General features: G+C 38.1%; 1 long non-coding RNA gene and 1 pseudogene across 1 annotated transcript; both read right to left on the bottom strand.

Moving 5' to 3' along the window:
* LOC138241306 (deoxyribonuclease-2-alpha-like) overlaps positions 1-20,169 on the bottom strand; it is a 73,846-nt pseudogene that overhangs the window by 41,076 nt on the left and 12,601 nt on the right.
* On the bottom strand, positions 13,685-19,490 carry LOC138241229 (uncharacterized). The gene is made up of 4 exons (XR_011190417.1): positions 18,563-19,490; positions 17,386-17,526; positions 14,771-14,918; positions 13,685-14,082 (listed from the first exon to the last, which is right to left on the bottom strand). It is a non-coding gene; the product is annotated as an uncharacterized lncRNA (long non-coding RNA).

Raw genomic sequence — 20,169 nt, 5'->3', positions numbered from 1 at the left:
CAGATCACTCCCTTACACCATATATTCCCGCCTTCTACTCTCCCGTTCCGTTGTCTCGCGATGTCTACTCACTATACTCAGCTACCATATTCAGATATTGTGAAACAAATTTTAACTAAGCTGCTCTTAAGAATTCATCCTATTTCTCCAAAGAGGGAGGAGAAACAAGAACAGATTATGGAAAGTTTATCTTGTTGAGAGCTTAGTGAATTTGCTGTGGGCATTATTGACAATGTGCTGAAGAAACTATTTACAGCCCCAGATACCTCAGAATGTAATCCAACAATGGGAAGCAATATCCAATGTGAGCTGGTTTCTGTCAAACAAGTGGCCAGCCGTATTTACAGAGAACTGCTGCAGAGTGCTGGTTCCAAAGACAACTTACAGCAAGCAGTAGCAGCCAAGAGTGAGGCCCTGGCCCAAAAGATAGTTGATTCTCTTGTGAGAGAAATTATGAAGTTCCAACATTCAGATATCGAGTCTTCAGATGCTCCTCAAGCTGACAATGATATGGAAACCCGGAGCACCGAGCAGCTCATGTGCACCAAAATGGACCAGTTAGAACCTTCACCTGTTATTGGTCGAACAGATGCAGTGAAAGATATCATGGCAAAACTGCTTTTGAAAATTCGCCCTGGATTCCCCAACCCAGAAGATTATTCTGGGGAATTGGAAGAGCTGTCTGAGTCTCAGGTCAGAGACCTGGCACTGAAACTCACCAAAGATGCTCTGAAGGAATTGTCAAAGGTTTCCACTCTAACCATCAGTGAACCAAAGGCTGAAGATCTTCCATTACAGCAAGCCATCAAGAATACTGTTTACTCTGTTTACAGCAAACTGATGGAATCCATTGGCAGCAAGAAAGTATTACAAGTAGGAATTGCCTCACAGAATCCAGAAATGATCAAGGAAATGGCCTGTTGTGTGGCTAAAGAAACTATTGCAAATTATGGTTTACGAAGCGGGTGTTCAATTCCATCTTCACAATCTCTCATTTCTCAGAAAACCAGTAAGTCCAAACAGGAGAAAATTGTGGACTCAAACGTAACTACAGTCAGAAGTAAAAAAACTACAATCTTCTATGAAAAAGTCTCCAAAGGGCTTTTCTCCAACAGTCCAAAGTGTTTTTGAAAACATTTTCCAGCCAGAAGACACAATGGATAAGTCCTGCTCATCACGTTCCCTAGGAGAAGCTGTTGGTGTGACACCTTGTTCTAATAAGAAAAAAGATTTCTTAGCTTCTGAGACCCCAGAGAAGCCTGGAGATTATTTGGCTCAAACAGTCCAGGATCAAGAAGTAGTACAGCAGTGTAAGGCTTCAGGGAAGACAGTTAAGAAGACTAAGAAGAGCTCCTCGATGCCAGACTTTATGAAAACACAACCTCTGGAGTCCTCTTTGCATGATGTGGTTGATGAGGTATGACCAACAGTTCCAAACATGTAAAAATTTCTCTTATGAAAGTAGGATGGACCTGTTCTGTACCTAATTAACAGACGTCTGTGTAGGATGTACTGGAAAATGGAACTCTTATTTTGTAAATATGATGATAGTTATGTTGTGCATTTTCCTTTACAATAAAACTACAAATCCAGATTTCTTTACCCTAATACTGTATAACATCTCAGAAATGTCAGTTCATAGCATACGTACTAAACTCACGTGTCTGTGGATTTCAGCTTTATCACTTTCTTATTCAATTAGTACAAGAGCAATCAGGTGAGTTAATGCTACTATAGAGAGACTTGCTCACAGTATTGTCTACCAGTATTTCCAAACTGATGTCTGCATCATACAAAAAATTGAGATGCATTTTTTTCTATACATGCAATTGTAAACATTCACATTGATTTCTTATTTTATATTTCATTGTCTGCCTTTATTCTAGTGTTAACGTCAGTGCTAAAAACATATACACACCCCATAATCCTTATCTTCTTTTCCGTAAGAGAAGTGTTACTTGTTTTGATTTACTTTTAAAAATGAAACAACAATCACTGAACTGTAACTTTTTGTTTTTTTTTGTGACAGGAGTTGCCCGGACACTCATCTTGGTATGTGTACAATCCCAGCCTTAATAAGGACAAAAATCTCAGTCCAGTCCAAAGCAAGAGTGGTCTGCGCATTGACATAGCAAAACATTACATGACCCCAATGCAACTGACCAAAACATCTGAGAGCGAAGGGCTTCTCTCGCACAGCAACATCCCCTTTGCAGTTAATAGGCCGGATGAAGATGTGAATGTGAGCCAGAAAGTCAAGAAACATCCTTTGAAAAAGTTTGGCTCCATGATAAAGCATAAGATCATGGGTAATACTGTAGGTCAAAAGATGTCAGAACTCAGAATGAAACAAATCCATCTTTGGAAAAGTTAAGAGCCCAGGGAACATCCAGTGGACGTGGGAGCTGTGAAAGCTTTGGACCATTTAAAGTGCCTGATGAGTACAATGAGCCTCAAAAATTAAAGTTTGGGTATGGATTAGATACCCAAACTTTAATTATTAATTAATTTGGGCATTATTGTATTTTTAATATTAGCACTACAGAAATTATTTGAATAGAATGCTCATTTGTACATCAAATAATATTCTAGAAGACATTTCTATTAATTGCAATCAACAAGAATAGCAACTGCTATGGTGGCCAAAGCTGAATATTCTGTATGAATAATGACTACAAATTTATCAAGATCAATACAGTACGTAACAGTTTGAAGAAAGATGTGAAGACGGGGGTTTGAATTTAATCCTTTCTGTAGGGGGTTTAGACTTCTAAGTCACAAGCTGGGGTTTATGGCAGGAAAGGGGGTTAACTGATAAGGATTGCAGATGCAAGCTAGGAACCCCAATGGGGGTAATCTTAAACTGACCATTTTTTGTCCAGAACATCGTAAACTGGCCAAATACCATGAACCCCCCTCTTTTCCATCAGACCGAGTGACGTCAGAAACGGAGAAGAAAACACTATATAACCCAAAAGTTTGTAACAGTACGGGGAACAATACTTCGGTTTTGTTGTTTCTTGCGGGAAACAAGACTTCGGCTTTATTGTTCCTTGCATGCAATAAACTCATCTGTTTTACTTCATCTCGGGATCAAGAACCTTATTCCTTCTGTTACAACAAGTTCAAGTATAATAGCTGTGGAAGAAATATTCCTAAATTGTTTTCTTTGTGTGCTCATAGTTCTTCAAAAAAGAAGTTTTTAGTTTGGACAGATTCAGTAGGAACAAGCCTCAGAACACTCCAGATGGTGAGTATTTAGTTTGTGACTGTGATTTTATTTTGTGTAGCACATTAGTGACAAGTGTGGTTCAGAATTAGACATTGGATGGAATTTATGTAGAATGGGGGAATTCATCCTAAATTTAGAATCCTTTAAAAAACAAACTGATTTGTATACAAATTGGCCTTAGTGTTCAGCAAACGTCAAGTTGTATTGACTCTGCTACCTCCATAGGAATGGTGAGGCAGAACTCTAAACTCCACTCTGATCAAGTGGTTAACTGTGCACCTCTACTCTTACCTGATCTCTCTTCTTCTAAATAGTCAATATGGTTTTAGAAAAGGTCATTCTTCCTTTACCAACTTGTTAAAATTCTTCAAAGAAGTCACAGCAGTAAACACACAGAACGTACATAAATGATATGATTAGATTTTAAAGATGCTTTTGATAATGTTCTTCCTAAATTAAAGGCAATAGCCATTTAAGGAATTTCATGTATTGAACTGGATAAGGGACTGGTAATAGTACAGATCATGGGTGAATAGTCCAATAGAAGATGACGGGAATAATATATATGAATGTGATTGAAATGATTGAAAAACAGTTGTCTAATAGCCAAATTACCACACACCTTTAATCAAATAGCTTCTTATTAAATAAACCTGACATTAAGATGGCTCTGGGTAGAACCGTATCCAAAGTCTATCTGACCTGCTGCCATGGAATAAAGAAACTTGAACAGTGACATGTCAAACCACTCTGTGTTTCCAGGGATCCCTGTAATTCCAAATTCAGGAAGATGCCAAAAAAAACATATTTGCTGTCGAAGTTGTCGACTGCTTTATCCAGAGCCTTTCTGTAATAATCCATCTGCCATCATCAAACATGTTTCACATGGAGGGGAAACTCCTTGCAATGAAAACTCAAAAAAGAGTTCTAATGATGGGAACCTCATTTGCCTAGCTGATCTACTGTTTCTGAAATAAAAATAATTGCATTCATGTTTTTTTTTATAATGTTGTGTTATATAAATAGGTGAGAACACTACCACATCCATGACCAGACACTTTTCAACTAAATCAGAAAATGGTTGGTTAATTTTAATGTTGTCTTTAAATATCTTATTGGTGTACTACACCATTAAAAAAATAAAAGAGTTTTAGCCTTCATAATTCTATTCATAGTTATAGCAAGACCTGATTAACTGTAAGTATTCAAAATCCTCAAAGCTACTGACCTACAGTAGTGCACTTCATAAGATTTAGTAGTGCAGCATGAACTAGGGGAAACTATTTGGATTTAAAAAAAATATATAAAAGGTTTAAATAATCTACCAAACAGGGAAATGGATATTTTTATTCAAAGGGTTTGGGGCCTGGAAGAAACATACCAACTGCGATGTGGACGCCGATATCCTGACGTCCTTGAGGAAAGGGTTTGACTAGATACATGAATGAATTGGCTACTGAAAAACCAGGCAAGCCAGATGAACTATCAACGTTCTACTGTGCACCAACAAGTGCACCTAATGAACTTTCGTGTGATTGGCAAGTTGCAATGCCTCACTGCACAAGCTGTATTCCTGGTCAGAGGGCTTAAAACAAATTGCCAACTTTTTGTGAAAGTACATAAGCTATAACTATAGTATTCTCATTCCAGAAAGTGTTGCGTTTCTTTTTTCCATCTGTACTGTGTGTATATATATATACTGTATGGACCAGGAACTTATCTAGTCTCTTTTTGGTTTCCATTCGGACCGCTTAGGGGAGCGAACGGTAAACGGACCGCGGTGAGGAACAAGTCCCGAAACGGTTAGCCAGCATCTTGATACTGTCTGCAGGATGGAGTAATTTTAATAGGCTGGGCAAACGATTTTTAAATTTTTTTTAAAAGAAATAAAAAATGAGATATAATGATGTGTTCCTGCTCAACTTAGACATTGCACGACTTTAAAACCTATAAAAATGGGTTTCGAGAGTTAAAAACCACTTTTTATGCGCGAAAAATGGGTGATTTTTCTTCCTCGTGATCAGCTCAGAATCTCTGTGTACGCTGTAAGGTTTTTACTTCTTAATTAAACGTTTAAAATTCACGAATTTCATAAAGACAACACACGTTTCGAAGAGAAAAAATCCCATTCTTTTCTCTTCCTGTTGTGTGAAACTCATCAGCAGGTCTTTTTTTCCCCAATCAGAGGCTCTGAAAATAGCGTACCGCCCACTGCGCTCCGTCAGAGAGGGGCGCGGCACCGAGAGAGGGAGGAGGCGCGGAGCTCAGCAGCACAGAACGAACGTTCTACTGCCTGGAGCGCTTATGGCAGCGATCGCGTCTGCATTTATAACTTAGTTTTTAAAATTAATCAAGCAATATGAAGCATCTCTTTTTACTTTTAAGTAACTTAATTATCAAGCACAGCTTTCTCACCACCTAGACTACTTTTTGATACCATCCTTAGACAAAGCAGAAACTTCTTGTTCTGTCTAATGACATTACAATTGGAAAGATTACAGAATTTAATCGTCTTTAATTTTGTTACGTTATACATTTTAGAAACGTTTCATCCATACAAACACCACAAAACTATTCTCGATTGTATTTCTGAATGGTATGTTACACTTAGTTCACTGTTTTAATTACACCTTATTAAGAAAGTTAGGTGTTAGCATAAACTATTAGCAATCAATATTAAATTTAGCACTGTAATAAGTTGTTGCACTTTCCCCCGCATCTTGTAAAAATATATTTTCATTGTTCAAATATACATTAAATCTGACTATCATATAATAAGTTAAATACAAAACTAAAGAAGAAATAGGGTTAAATATAATTCAAAATATTTTGCTAACAATGTTAACTGTTTATAAATAATAAATTGTATTAACTAAAGAGTAGGATGGCACAGTTGTTAGTATGCTTTTTGTTTTGTTTCTTTTTCATAAATACAACAGTAGTACCTGATGTCTCAGCGCCTTTCAAAATTAAATTATGCATGCAAACCTGTGAACTAGAAAGATAACTAAGATATCCATCCATTTATAATGGTGGCAAAGTGGTTAGCATTGCTATCTTGGAGCACTGGGGTCCTAGATTCAATTCCTGCCATCCTGTGTGTGTGTGATGTTTGCATGTTCTCTCTGGGTTACATGGTTTTTCTCCATATGTGTGATATGACTCCCTCTCGCACTCCAAAACATACTGGTAAGTTAATTGGTTTATGGGAAAACTGGCCCTGGTGTGTGTGTGTTTGTGTCTGTCTGTCCTGTGATGGACTGGCGCTATGTCCAGGGTGTATTCTGCCTTGTGTCCGTTGCTTACTGGGATAGGCTCCAAATCCTCTGTACTGGATAAAGAGATTAGAAATAGATGGAACTATACACAGTGTTAGAAACCCACTATGAAATGGCAGCATCTCACTGAGAATAAAATATTTTATACTGCTGGCCTTTTCACCTCTCTTGCACATCAGTATCCATACCTAGTTATTTAAACAAATTACCTCTAATTATAAACATCTTAATATGCTGGCTCTGTGGATCCGCATCAGCTACAGTATGTTTGCCCATTCCTTCAATTCATGTGCATCCAACACACAGTTCAACACTAGTAACTGCACAAAATCTAAAATACAATCCTCATTTCAGTATCTATGTAAACATACAGTCTGTTAACTTCATCATCTTCATCAAAAGTATGCTTAACCCCATTAGGAAGTGTTCTTGTTATCAGTGTATTCCTTAGCTTTCCCAAAATTATCTTCTTCTTACCAACATCTCTAGTCTTTTATCCTGCAATAACTCAGCCAACACTTAAATCCCCAAAAGCTGCTTGTGTTAATTTCTTTAAATCACAAATATCATGTGTAAATACTGGCCATTTAATACTCTGCATTGTGGGATAATAGTTTATTTTAAAGGGAACTAGAGAAACTAAGAACTAGAGAAATTAAGAAAGGCTTTTTTTCCTAGAATTAATAAATGCACATCCTGTTCACTGGGGAAATTAAATCCACATTGAGAAATCTTCAATATGTTCAGAATATGACAGCAAGAATCCTATCAGGGATGCATTACACCTGTTTTCAAGTCCTTGCACTGGTTACCTATCAGGTTTCGAGTCAACTTCAAATTCCTCATCCTCATTCTGTACCTACAGTATATGGCTTATTATCTGTCTACTCCCCCACCTTTGTCTGTCTGACTCTGGTCTTCTAGCTGTCCTCAAGAACATCTACATTCTGTGGGTGACAGGGTCTTCTCTAGCTGCACCCCAGAGCTCTCAATTTGTATTCCCAGTGATATCAGTCACGTACCATGAGTGCATTTAAATCTAACCTCAGAACCTTTCTTTTCAGAAGACTTAGTGTCTGTATCTGCTTCATTTTCTAATTTTGGTAGCACCTCTAACTGCTTGTCTTTCTTATATGTATTTACTTTGTAATCTGTGGTCCTTTTATCCGTTTTTACATCTACTGTATTGCTTTGAGATGCCACCTTTAATGGTAATATATAAAATATATTTTTTTTATTATTGTTATAGGGAAACATGATCAGATTTTCCCTGGTTCAGAAAAAAAGATCTAAAGTATACTAGTTTGTCACTCTTTTCATTCCCTTTGCTAAATGACTTTTCATACTAATCTGATCAATCTAACTGCCAGTTTTCTGTGCTTTCTCTATCCTGCTAGATTTGCAATTATTCTGAATATTTTCATCTTGAAATAACTCATTTCTAAATACCCTTTTCACTGTTAACATCTTATAGCAACTCTGCGACAAAATATACACTTGGCTCAACCTGACAGTTCATCCTGCTACCAACATTAAATAAAACAAATCTTAAGATTTCTATATTTATGTCTTTATTTAGTGGTTTCATTAGTGACAAAGGCTAAACTTTCTTGGAAAAATGTCTTTTATGTGTTGCGGAAAAAACTGACTTGCTTTAACAAAATATGTTTACAAGTCCTTTCACCTGGCAGTTTACCTAAATGCCCAACTATCTGATAAGCCCTCCATGAAACCATAGTTGCTATTAATTCATTTAGGGCTCACTGACAGAATTGCTGTTTTTTATGCATGCTAATTTCTGATTCCTCACTCTGTTTCATGTTTATAGATAAGACTATTGATCGCGAAGGGAAATTGATGTACATGTTTACATGTTCTTTTGTAACATACACCTTTTTGTAATTTTTTTGTATATCTAAGCAAGTGTTCCAGCATCCCTCTTCTGCACTATAGGCATGGCTTTTATTCTGTTTGCTCCATTTCTAAAACTTTTTGCTCATGTGCATTTTTGTATTTTTTTACACCTCTAGCACTTTAACGTCCTGAATTTTCATTTGCCTTAATTTGTAGAATGAATTTGAGTTTTAGCCTTAAAAATCTTAAGTTTTCACTATCTTTTGTTTCTTGTCCTACAACTGTTATTATTGATCACCATGACTTCATTCAGCCTTTCCTGAACGTCTATGACAGGCAGAGAGAGTGCTGTTTCTGGTGCGATCTTTTGCAGCTGACATTTCACTGTTTTAAACGAACAAGAAATTAGATTGCTCATAAATCACTTATTCTATATAAATACAGCGTAATTGCCCTCCGAAAATCCTCTTTTTCTTGTTCGTTTTAGAGACCTTGATCGAAACTGATTTTAGATGTCAGAAAGGATTTATTTTCTCTGTATTTCCTACATTGCTTTGTCGAGATTTTAACTTTATATTTAGGCTCAGATTTCAACTATAAATCGTACACTAATTAAAAGCAGTAAATACTGATGTTTTGCTCCCTCTTACCACAAAAATATATATGTTTTGTAGCTGGGATGAACTTTATTTCGTACGCGTAGCTACTGCGATTTGGACACGAAGCGGTTAAAGATGGCGGCAAATCAGGCACCCAGAGAGGGGGGGGGGCGTCTTCTCGCCTCCATAACTAAAATGCCAAATAGGAGTGGCTTAAGCGACATACGCAGTCGTGTAACTGACAGTTTGTGGTAGCCCATCGTGTAAATTTCGCTTTGTTGCTGATAGGTTAAGCTTTCGAAACTCTGCCCCAAAGTCATGTGACTGATTTTTCGCCCTGGTTAAACGCAATGATCACAAGCATCACCATGGTAACTGGGATGTGTAGTTTTTAATTCCGTTTGAATTATAACTGTACGTACTGTCTTCATATTTGGCCAGGGCTTTAAAGAGAAGGCGCGCCAAAAAATTTCGGTGCCGTTGTCTCGGCTTTAAAGGTACCCCCGTGCTGGAAGAATTTGACCTCGGAACGTTTTCCCAGCGTAATTTTAATATAATTTTTTCTCCCTGTAGATCGATTTAGATTATTCGAGAAATTCAAACTACGATCATAACATTTATATTTATAGACATACTCCAATATGGCGTCTCGCTCTCCATCGTCTTCCCCCGACTCTGCTACAGGTTCAGGTACCGACCCGGCTCGGCCAGACACATTCTATCTGGTTTGACTTTTCAGGTCAAAGTTGGAACATGTAACAGCAAAACCAGGGTCCATTGACAAAGGAAATGGTAAGTTAGAATGAATTACAGTTAAACGGGTTAAATTGGAAACTGTCTTCTTAGATAATTGTAGAACTACATTGTGATTATAAGCATAATCCATCTACAGTACCTCCTTGTAGTAGGGCTACATTGGACCTGTGACTTTATTTCTCCTGGTATTCTCCAAATATTTTGTATTACTGACAAACCTACTGGCCACATATACTGAGTTTTATACATTATTTATATGCAAAATTTAGAAATAAGCAGTAGGCATAAATGAACAGGGTAATAAAATATATCTATATCATATCAGGTACATTTAAAAAATAAATTGAATCATTTTCCACACAGTGAGCATATTGCCACTGTGAATTTAAAATAGGAATACAGTTAAATACAGTTAAATTCCAGTGGATTTGCTGTTTGAAACAGCCATTGTTATCCTGTGTTCACATGATGACTAGCTAATCATATTCTTAAAGTTTGCTTCTTCTCATTGATACCTTTTCAGTTGTTGAATATGTATTCTTTTCAGTAAGCGATAGCTAAAGTATTGTGCACAAAGTCATTTTAAGTTACACGAGGCAAGAGACAAATCTTTGCGAGTCCACAAAACCCACACTAAATATAGGTTTCAGTGTTGTCCAGAAAAAAGAAAGGTAAATGTGCGAACTTTTACAGTGATTGTAAGAAACCCAACAGACCAGGGAGTGTAAGTAGGATTTCAGTTGTTAAAGGCTAAATAACATCCTAGGCAAGTAAGATCTGTCAGTCAACTTATGGGATAGACTATGACTAAATTACATACCCGAGAAGCTGAGTTCTAGTATTGACAGTCTCCTTGCCGAACTGTATTAAAAATAGAAAACAAAACATTTGCCCTACTGAAAAGTGGTTAAGAGTTTCTACTCTGCAAGGCTGCTGATGGGTTACACATTGTGCTGTGATGTTGCAGGCAGGCCTGGAAGCAGCTTGGGGACATGAGCAAAGAACAGGCCATGCAGGAGTATGTAGCGTGTGTGCATTCACTGGACCCAGAAGGTAGGGACTTCCTTCTGACTTAATTTCACTTAAACCTGCTATTTGTTTGGTGTCAGCTTTTGGGCGCCAGGATGATGTCATGCATTGAGAGGGGGAACTGTCTCTGGGACAAGCTGTCAGATTTGTTCTAGAGATAAACCTGTTCCTGGGATTCCTACAGTACAAGAGACAGTTTCACATGATTCATCAGTAAACTACTAGCTACTAGCAACCTAATGAATACAGTCACTTGAGCAACCCACTTGTGTCTGTAACCTCTTTTGCGTTTTTCTGTTCTTGGTAGTTTGTATACTGAAGTAATTCTGGCAGTAATTTGTAACATTAACCTCTCTCAATGATCAACAATGATCGTGACCGTCATCTTACCTAAACAAAACATGAATATTAATGATCAGAAACTAAGCCCCACTTTTAAAATCACAAATATGCTCCTTAAAAAAATCACAGAATCAGGTTCCAGATAGCTGCATGTTTTGCTTACTCAAAGAGCAAAAGGTCTGTTTTCTACCAAATGTTACCAAAAACCTCCCTGCCCACTTGCAGCTGACAGGACTTGGCTGTTTCCCCATATATACTGTATGCCATATATATCCAGTGAGTATAATATGAAGAGGGGTGGATCAGGGATTTAGTGTTCACTGTTGTCCCTTTTGTGCTACATTTAAGAAAATAAAATAAGTTTTCAATATGCATTGTCTTACCTTTATGACTACCGAGAATAAGTACTCTGGAACACAATCATTCTTTTCAGAACAGGTGGATAAGGTTAAATAATAGTCATAAAGGTAAATAAAAACAATCACCACATCTTCATATACAGTACAGTTACTACATTTTTGATCAACTTGAAGCATTGGATTATACAGTATGACTGTTTACTCTGTGGAGCTGTCCACTTCGACTGGCTTTGTAATAGGCCTGTACAGTTTAAAAGAGAGAGTTTATGTTCACATTTTTATAAAGAATAAGGTTACAGTGCCGTGCTGGTGTTTCGATCCGGTAAGAATATCTTAAGTCTAATAAACCTTCCAGCATTCCTTAATGATTTACTGATTTTTAAGTCAAAGGCCATACACCTAGCTGAAGTTAAAAAATATCTGAGGAACTTAAACCATTATCAAGCTGGCACTTGCAAAAGTAGGCATGTCTCTAATGTCGGGTAGGATTGAGTTTCCCCTTGAAGTCTTGATTTACTGACCTGCTCAATGCCTGTGACCTTACAGTGATGTCACTCACAGTCGTGTTCTTCTCCAGTGGGTGATCTCTCTTTATAAGCTCAAAGCATGTCAAGCGGGGAAAGACTCTCTCTCATGAGTATGCCAGAGGAGTGTGTGCACATTTCCTCATCCTGTTTCAATTGTTTTATTTTAACCTTTGCTAATCCGATAGGTAAATATTAACCCACATATAAGCTGTGCCCGGGAATGTAGACAGTGGAAACTGAAAAATGAACTTCACATGGCACAATTTACCATTCTTACCATTTAAAAAAAAGCTCTTACTTTTTAAATAAATAAAGGAAAATGTAAAGGTGCTTTTTTTCTGCACAAAACTGTCTTTCATAATGTAATATTATGCTGTGGATTAAAAACAAACGATTCTTTAAAAATTCCCAAGTATATGTTGTTATAATTAGATGCCATTGTATGCTATATTCATTTATAGTAGTGCAGGTGGGTAGCTGCGTCAGCATGCGTAGTCTGTAAAGGAACAATAGGTTTATTCCATGCTGAAGAGAGAAGAGAGAAAAAACAGGTTCCCAAAACGTCATATTAGTTTAAAGCCATATCTTTAATTTGTAAAAGGCAGTTTTTGAGCAAAAAAAATATGTATTTCTAATATCACACTTAAAGAGGGAGTACAAACTCCATTGAAACAGATGCCAACAGCCACAATTTAACGGCAGCTGATTGTCAGAGCCACCTGAGAAGTGACAGAGAAACGCCTAATTTCGCAGGGAAATGGTTGTTCTCTTTGAAAGATTCAATTGAATATATGGAATTAATATTCTATTTGAATGTATCTCATGAATGCTGTTAAATGATAGTACCTATACAGTACTAACTACATGCTTCTAGACTAACATTGAGCAAATTAAATTCTAGAGGCTAAATACTGTATGCAGTACAGTGGGAAATATTGAATTGTTTTGGGAAATAATAAAAGACAGATGATATTTACAGTGACTACTGGTCAGGGGATAAAGTGAGTTCCTGAAGTGATTATCTAGAAATAATTAATTTATATACCATAAATATACAGTGTTGGCAAAGCAGGACAGTTTAGTCCAAAAGCCTACTGTTCCCCCTAGTGGAAATATAATGTTTGTACCGCTTTCCTTGCACTACAAGAATATTTGCCAGTATCAAATAATCATAATGTATCTCTTCCAGGCTAAAATAAGCAACAGTAAACACTGGTATTTAACTGGAATATAGTAGCATAAAAAAAGTGGCACAGTGGTGCTGTCTCAGAGCACTGGGGCCATGAGTTCATCCTCAGACCTGGGGTTTGTAGGTTCTACATGTGTTTGCTTGGGTTGTCTTCAGGTATTTGGCTTTTGTGAAAATTGTCCCTGGTGTGAGTGTGCGCTGTGATGGACTGGGGTCCAGTTCAGGGTAAATCATGACTCTGGCTCCCCTGCAACCCTGTATTGGGTAATGCAGTTAGAAAATGGATAGATTAAAACCTTCATAGAATTCTTTCCTTTTAACACTAATTTTACTACTGGAAACCACTGTAATTTTGAATCATATCCATTCACCTATCAACTATTTTACCACAATATTACAGTACATTTTACCTTTTGTATATCCTTCTGTAACAGTGCTGCTGTGCATTCCATTGCAAAAAACACTACATCCATTCTGTTACCAGAAAGTCTCATTAAAACACTAAAGAAAACATACTCATTAAGTGCAATTTGAGACTTTACATCTCATTTAATATGGAGACTGTAGACTGACACTGACTCAATACATCCAGTGAAAGTGGTTCAAGCTTTTAGAGATAACCTGTAAAATCTCACTGTCAGTCTCTGAGTCTGCAGATTGACCAAGACGCACAGTCTTTGGGGTGGGAATTCTTTCTTCTTGGCTTATTTGCTGACAAGGGAGAGTTGACACATTCAAGAACACCATCCACAATTCAGAGGCAAGGTTATTAGATCTGCAGCAGGTGATTAGGAGACTCTTCTCCATCTCCTCTTTTCATCGTACAGGGAGATGGCTGGGAGCAGCACTCTGATAATGGACACTCCCACCCACGCCACTATATTCTCCACAATGTCATTCACTTCTTCTATTGTTATCTGTTTTAAAGCAACAGCATAAATGTATGTTAACCACGGAGGACTAACATTGTCTTTTATTGCTTTTAACAGGGTGTCAGCTGAGCATTAGACAGGATTCATCCATTCTCCCAGCAAACAGCGATAGGCTGATTTCTTTTTAAGGTCTTATTTTTCCCCGACTTCTCCTTGGAATACGTCATATTCTATTCTCATTTTTTCTACAGCCTACAGCCTATTCTGGACTATTCTTTTGTTTGCTTTCCCTTCTTACCTCTCTCCCTCCTATTCCTTCTCTTCCCAAAACCAAAGCATCGTGCATTTTAATACACATATTACAATTAAAACAAAAGATGAAAGGTTCGTATAAAATAGCTACAAATTTTTTCTTTCTGGTACTAAATCTGTGTTTTGAAAATCATACTGCTTGGGGCACATTGCATTCTCTTCTTCTGAAGAGATACCAAGGGTTTTGAGTCCCAGCTGGGTTTCTTCACAAGTCTTTTTCATAGGAACCCAATTCCAACAAATTACATACAGTAATTTCTAATTTTCTCGGACAATGCAATAGATGCTATTAATGGAATACAAGTACATTTTAAAAGACAACCTTAGATAATGTGACAATCAGTGCACTTCTTTTCAGTCCTTCAGATATCCCTTGTGATGCCTCCGGGGGAACATTTATGCAAATGAGAGAAGTACTCACACCACACTTTTCTTTCCTGAGTTTCGTGGCGTTTCTTCCTCTACCTATCTTCCAAATCCAGTCCATAATCCGCTCTCTTAATCCTGTTCCGATCCGAGTTCCAAAAGTCTGTAATAAAGCCAATCCGCGATGTATCCTTATCCAATATCTGCAATCCAAAAACCATAAACCTTTTCTCATTTCAGTAGTCCATTATTCCTTAGTCCAATCTTTAACATAAACCTCTTTCTTCTCTCTTCCTCCAAACCGCATTCACCTTATCGACTTCCACCCTGTTCACTGCCTCCGGGGCACTTATATTTCGGTTCCTGATGCGGCTCAGCTGTGTCTCATTGTTTCTCAGGGTAGACCCTTTCCATATACGGGTCAGCTGATTCTTTTTGGCAGCCATTTTGCTCGGGTCCATATCTAGTATTTTAACTAGGTCATTCTGAAAATACCTGTTATGAATGACCCTTCCCCTGGTCATCTTACACCCTTTACTTGGCTGGCCTGTAATGTGGGTGTTATATTCTATGATTTTCTTCTTGTTTTATTTATTACCTTGTCCAGTAGGTGACAGAATTAGTACAGTAAGGGACTAGGCTAAAGGAGCAATATTTTTTTATACATCTTCCTCTAAAATATGTTTTTTATTCGGTAGTGGTATGAAAAACACAACCTGAAAATATAGTAATGAAAATGAAAAGTCAAGCTTGTGCAACCAGGTGATGTGCAGCTGGGCACGGGAATCGGGAACAGCGCCTCGTGCGGGCTGGTAGACCCTCGCTTCCAGCCTGCTGTCCGCCTGACTTTCTCTCCCATGGTTCTTTCTAATTTGTTAGGTAAGATCTGAAGTAATAAGGCTTTTTTAAAAGGTCTGTAAATTTATGTTTACTGATGTCATAGTTTCGGTTTAAGGTTTACTCGTTTATATTTGTTTTAAGAGTATCAAAAGTGTATTCGGGCTCTGCGGGTTATCAGAGACGAAATTGAACTTCGTTAGCTAACTGTGTTAAGTCGCTAGATGAAAACTGTCTGTGTGTTGTGAGTTAATTTCTTAGTGAGTTGAGTTGTTATGTTGTGTCGCGTTTAAATGGTGTTATAGTAAACAGGGGAAAACAACATGTACGAGGGTAGGAGTCAGACTCTTGCTACCAGCCTGCTGTAAACCTGACTTGTACGTATTTCTGGAAACCCTCCCTTATTTTCTTCTATTTTTTAGAAAATAAACTTTAAAAAAGGGAGCCGTGTATGAGTTCCTCTTGCGCACGCCGGTGAGTGCACAAGATCAACGGTAAAGCTGCCAGAACTGAGAGGGACCCGCTAGAGGTCACCACAGCCAGGCAGAATAGGGACTGTGACGTAAACTTGAGTAGTGCGTTATGGGAGTTGTAGTTCATAAAGCCAACGCTATGTCCGTGAGCAACTGTAGCCAGTTCTAAAACCCGGCTCCCCTTAAGTAAGGATTACACTTGCATTCTAGGCTTTTTCTAAACAAAATCAATATTTTAGGAAGTGTTGGAAAATGTTGGAAAAGGAAAACATGGTTGAAAAGTATGGAAGCCCGTTCCCGCCAGGGAGTAAAAAAAACGCGCTATGGTATCTCAGAATTGCGACTTAGCAACTCAGAATTGCGACTTTATATCTCACATTTGCGACAGCGGCGAGGGCACAAGCCCTAGAACCCGAATCTGTTACAATAACAAAAGGACAGACAATGAAATATGGGCTATTTCGAAGTCGCAAATGTGAGATACTAAGCCGCAATTCTGAGATACCATAGCGTGTTTTTTTTTACTCCCTGGCGGAAACGGGCTTCCATACTTTTCAACCATCTTTTCCTTTTCCAACATTTCCTAAAATATTGTTTTTTTTGTGTTTGATTGAAACAGTTCTTACATAAAAATAACACCATTTTTAAAAATCATTTAGAATAATATTTTAATAAACACGAAGGTGCATTCATCATTTATCATAATGCAGAAAGTTATCTTTTTAGAAATAAAATTGGTGAACGTGTTTGGGGGTCATTTAATTTGATTCCAGACGTGTGCACCTTATGTAGGGGGTTTGCGTGTTCTCCCTGCTTTCACATAATCTTTCTTTGGGTGATTCCCTTCAACTTCCATCTTCAACACATGCTTGTTCAGTTCACTGGAATGTCTATATCGCCCTGTGTGTTTGTGTATGTACCCTACAAGAGGACAAGTATACTACTAATGCCGAGTTACACCTCTGGGATTCTGGAATAGACTCCTGGTCAGCTAAACCCTTAAACAGGAATAAGTAGCCTTCTGATAAAGGGTGGATAAAAGACAATTAATCAAATAGATCTTAATTTCACAACCTGTTGTTCACCAGACTGCAGAATAAACACAGGACTAAGGACTAAGTTCCCAACAGACAGTCAAGTAATGAAAGAGACTACTGGAAATTAATCAGATGCCAGTTCTTCAAAGATAAAATATTATAGAAACGGAGTTCTCGTATCCTGCAGGTGATCAGACCAGCAATGTGATTGTCAGCAGGACTAGGCTAAAAACAAGCATGTGCTCATTTCATACATTCAGGGTATTAAAATAATAATAATAATAATAATAATAATAATAATAATAATAATAATAATTACTTACACTTATATAGCGCTTTTCTGGACACTCCATTCAAAGCGCTTTAAGGTAATGGGGACTCCCCTCCACCACCACCAATGTGCAGCATCCACCTGGATGATGCGACGGCAGCCATAGTGCACCAGAACAATCACCACACATCAGCTGTCAGTGGGGAGGAGAGCAGAGTAATGAAGCCAATTTATAGATGGGGATTATTAGGAGGCCATGACTGGTAAGGGCCAATGGGGAATTTGGCCAGGATGCCGGGGTTACACCCCTACTCTTTTCGCCCTGGGATTTTTAATGACCACAGACTGTCAGGACCTCGGTTTTACGTCTCATCCGAAGGACGGTGCCTGTTTACAGTATAGTGTCCCCGTCACTATACTGGGGCATTAGGATCCACATGGACCACAGGGTGAGCACCCCCTGCTGGTCCCACTAACACCTCTTCCAGCAGCAACCTTAGTTTTCCCCAGGAGGTCTCCCATCCAGGTACTGACCAGGCTCTGCCAGTTGTGAGTTGCAGAGTGATATGGCTGCTGGCATTTGCTCTACGGAAATACCACATTCACAAATTCCTCTGCTGCTGTCTGACATTTTGACCTTGCCTTGTGGATTAAGCTTTCTTTTCTGTTGTTGTTTATGAAGGCACCAGGCAGGAGCTCCGAAAACAGAGGAGATATGCAGTGGTGAAATACAGCGTATGAAAGGTCTGCAGTACAGCAGACAGGCTGAGGTATGAGAATACAGTTTGATTTATTTTGACCCAGGGCTGCTCCTGGTCATCACCAGGATGGGAGATCTTTAATAGCTGGTTTCCTTCTGCATCTTAAACTGATTAGAGACATTTATATCCACTCTGGCAAGTGACTTTGTGACACCTCTGTAAATACAGCATGATTGGGGAGCAAGCAAAAGATAACAGGATCTCTAGCATAACTGTTTTAAAAGATGTTGTCTTTCTGACAAATAATTAAGCATTTATGTTGCATAATGCGAATTAAAAAAATTCTCTCACCTTATACTGTATACTCCTCTTCCAGCCGAACAGATTTCTGCAGAGTGGATACCCTTAGTGAATCATGTTACTGTATCGTCACACTTGGACTTCAGACACTTTTCATATGCTTTTATGAATCTTACAATTGTCATGGAAATATTAATTTTCAAGGAAGCCACAAGAGAGAGTTCTCACCTGAGTAAGGTCTTTATTTCAATATTGCAATATTGGGAGCCCTGTTGCCACTCTGCAAAGTGCATCAGAGACTCAATTTGTTACAAGCAGTACAGGGTTTTAATAAGATGTTGCGCTGTAAGAGAAAGCTCAACACTTTGTCCCTTCTAACACTTCCCCTTTCCCTAAGACCAAACAGATTACATCATAAAACGAAAGAAGCACCACTAGATTTGTTTTTCAAAGTTTATCAGTTACTTTCAGCTAATCTAATGACCCAGACAGCATATATTGTTTTGGTACATTGTCTTCTAAAGTAACCTAAACAAGGCGTACTTTGTTGATGCACTGTTTTCTAAAATTCTGCCCGTACCTCAGCGGTTACATCCTTGAAATGTACTTTCTAAAAGCACCAATATATATTTTTTGCAAAGCTCTCTACATTTTAAGAATCAATTTACTTATTAGATTTCCATTTCACATTCCACTCTATAGCTTAACTCACTTTTAAAACACATAGTTTATTCACCCCTTTCATTGATTTATCAGCTTTCAAATCATCAGCATTATCAATATATAGTATTTAGCCTCATCGGTTTTCTACATCAGCTAAATCATGTTTCTTGTTTTTTTTTCACATTCTCACTGTACATTGCTGTATGGTATGTTATTTTCCCAGTTATTTTTACTTTTGGCTTCCCAGACCACATTCAGCTGCTGAATGCTCCTACTGTAATATGCTGAAAAATGCCCAAAGGCCTCAATTGCTAGATTGTAAAAAGGGGAGAGATTCAGCTCCACATGATCTAACAGAATCCTAAATATTTAATGTACCACCTATAAGCAGGTGACATATATAAATATAAATGTCTAGTAGCGTAGCTGTTTTGTGCTCAACACAATCTAGCTTTCTGCTGTTTGTCATCTGCTTTGCCTTTTCACTGACGGCTTTACAGATGTGGAAAATCAGAGAGAGAGCTTTTCAGATGAGGATAGAGGAAGATGCCCGGAGGGAGGTGCGACAGGCCCAGATGAAGAAAGAGACCAGACCTAGAAGGCACAAAAAGGTACTGGAGTAAGGGATGTTTGGATTCATCCTCTTAAGGTGAACTTTTCTTCATGCAAATTCCGGACCTGACACTGACCTTACAGCTATATTTTGTTGTATTTCCAAGATGACCACCTATAGGTTTAAATTAATAACCTAAACTAATACTTTTTGGATCCTCAGTGACCACAATGAGCATGGTATGTTGGCACCTCTTATATTGTGTGTCTACTCTAGGGTGGTTATGCCAAGATATTCTACAGAGGTGCCAAAGCACCATATTCTGGTAGTGTTTGGTTATAGCACTGACTCTCCAAAGCCCATGGTTTATCTCCAGCCTTGGGCACCTGCCATTTATTCTGCGTGTTGTGGGTTTTAATTCCAAGTAACATCCCAGAGACATGCTGCTTTGCATAATTGGCTGTTCTAAAGTATCCCTCAGGGGTATCTTCCCAAGAGGATCCAAGAGGGTGGTTGATGATCTCTCCTCTTCATTACCTAAGCATTAGAGGAGAGACATTGCTGCTTCAATCTCTTATACCCAGCCTGCAAGGTTCTGAACTACACACAGAGTCTTTCA

The sequence above is a fragment of the Lepisosteus oculatus genome, chromosome 9 (genome assembly GCF_040954835.1).
Source record: "Lepisosteus oculatus isolate fLepOcu1 chromosome 9, fLepOcu1.hap2, whole genome shotgun sequence".
NCBI lineage: Eukaryota > Metazoa > Chordata > Actinopteri > Semionotiformes > Lepisosteidae > Lepisosteus > Lepisosteus oculatus.
Note: the sequence above shows the minus strand (reverse complement) of the source record. Positions and strands in the feature narration are given on the sequence as shown.